The sequence below is a fragment of the Physeter macrocephalus genome, chromosome 1, assembly GCF_002837175.3.
Source record: "Physeter macrocephalus isolate SW-GA chromosome 1, ASM283717v5, whole genome shotgun sequence".
In the NCBI taxonomy this organism is placed as follows: domain Eukaryota; kingdom Metazoa; phylum Chordata; class Mammalia; order Artiodactyla; family Physeteridae; genus Physeter; species Physeter macrocephalus.
This window is the reverse complement of record NC_041214.2, coordinates 49678043-49680135: the sequence shown is the minus strand read 5'-3', so window position 1 is coordinate 49680135 and position 2093 is coordinate 49678043. Positions and strand designations below refer to the sequence as shown.

At 39.2% G+C, this 2093-nt stretch overlaps 1 non-coding gene across 1 annotated transcript; it reads left to right on the top strand.

The window, feature by feature from the left end:
• Nucleotides 1-639: 639 nt before the first annotated feature.
• On the top strand, nucleotides 640-747 carry LOC112061992 (U6 spliceosomal RNA). The gene has a single exon (XR_002890486.1). It is a non-coding gene; the product is annotated as a U6 spliceosomal RNA (small nuclear RNA).
• Nucleotides 748-2093: the final 1346 nt, after the last annotated feature.

The following is a 2093-nucleotide window of genomic DNA, read 5'->3' as shown; positions in this document are numbered from 1 at the left end:
TTTACAATAGTCAGGACATGGAAGCAACCTAAGTGTCCATCATTGGATGAATGGATAAAGAAGATGTGGCACATATATACAGTGGGATACCTACCACTCAGCCATAAAAAAGCGTGAAATAATGCCATTTGCAGCCACATGGATGCAACTAGAGATTATCGTATAGGTGAAGTAAGTCAGAAAGAGGAAGACAAATACCATATGATATCACTCATATGTGGAATCTAAAATATGACACAAATGAACATATCAATGAAACAGAAACATACACAAAGATATAGAAAACAGACCTGTGGTTGGCAAGGGCATATGGGGGTGGGGGAAGGAAGGATTGGGAGTTTGAGTTTAGCAGATGCAAACTATTATATGCAGGATGGATAAACAACAGGGTCTTACTGTATAGCCCAGGGAACTATAGTCAATATCCTGGGATAAACCATAATGGAAAAGAATATGCAAAGAATATGTATATGTAAACTGAATCACTTTGCTGTACAGCAGAAATGAACACAACATTGTAAATCAACTATACTTCAGTAAAACTATAGACACACACACACACACACACACACACACACACACACACACACACACACACACACACCTCTAACACAAACAACCCCATTAAAACTAGGAAAAGTGTTTGCTTCGGGAGCACATATACTAAAAGTCGGAACAATACAGAGAAAATTACCATGAACCCTGAGTAAAAATGATATGCAAATTCATGAAACGTTGCATATTTTTTAAAAATTGGGAAAGATCTGAACAGACACCTGGTCAGTGAACGTGCACAGATAGTATACAAAATTATGCCCAGGACTGAGGGTAGAAAAACAATAGTCCAGCTGGACTCCCTGCATCATGTGTGACCCGTGAACTAGTCCTTTCTTTCCTGGAGGCCTCAGAGAGATAGAGTGGGGGAAGGTGATAAAAGAAACTTTCACATATTGAAATATAGGGAAGTCATTCTGGCTTATACATGAGTTAATGTGAATTTTATGCTAACTAAAATAGCCTGTTTGTGGCCTATCACACATATGTTGTACATCTGCTTTAATTATTAAAGGAAAGGGCATGCTGACCAGAAGTATAGCATGTTCATGTTAAAAATAAAGATTAAATTCTTCTCTTCCTGGGATATCAATGTTGGTCCTCCTTTTTTTTTTTTTTTTTTTTTCTGTGGTACGTGGGCCTCTCACTGTTGTGGCCTCTCCCGTTGCGGAGCACAGGCTCCGGGCGCACAGGCTCAGTGGCCATGGCTCACGGGCCCAACCGCTCCGCGGCATGTGGGATCTTCCCGGACCGGGGCATGAACCCATGTCCCCTGCATCGGCAGGTGGATTCTCAACCACTGCGCCACTAGGGAAGCCCGTTGGAAGCCTATTTATGATAGGACTCCCTTCCCAGGTGCCAAGGCCATTCTGGATGTGCTGTATGTGTATGTGCTGGTCTGTTTTTTGAAACCTTGAAGAAATGTATCCCTGACTTGTTTAATGTTCTTTGTTCTGAACAGTTATTTTAATAATCACATACTTTAGCCTTTATACTAAAGTTAACTGGTTAACACACCACCATATCACACTATTTAAGTATTCCTGCCTTAACTATATGCTTATGTTTACAAATCTATTTTGTATTCTCATGTTTTTGTCATACTATTTATTTTATTTTAGCTTGAGGAACTCTTAGAATTTCTTTTAAGGCAGATCTAGTGATGACGCACTCCCTCAGCTTTTTTTCTTTTCTCTTTTTTTTGGAAAGAATTTTTAATCTCTCCATTTTAGAGGGACAGTTATGATGGAGAGGATATTCTTGGTTGGAATTTTTTATTGAACCATTTGAATCTATCATCCCGCTGTCTCCTGGCCTGTGAGATTTCTGCTGAGAAATCAACAGATAACCTTATGAGAGTTCTCTTGTAAATTATAAGTTTCTCTCCTCTTGCTGCTTTTGAAATTCTTTGTTTTTGACAGTTGACAGTTTTACCCTACTGTGTTTTGGAGAAGATATTGTTTTTTTGTTTGTTTGTTTTTTGTTTTTTGTTTTTTTTTTTTGTGGTATGCGGGCCTCCCTCTGTTGTGGCCTCTCCC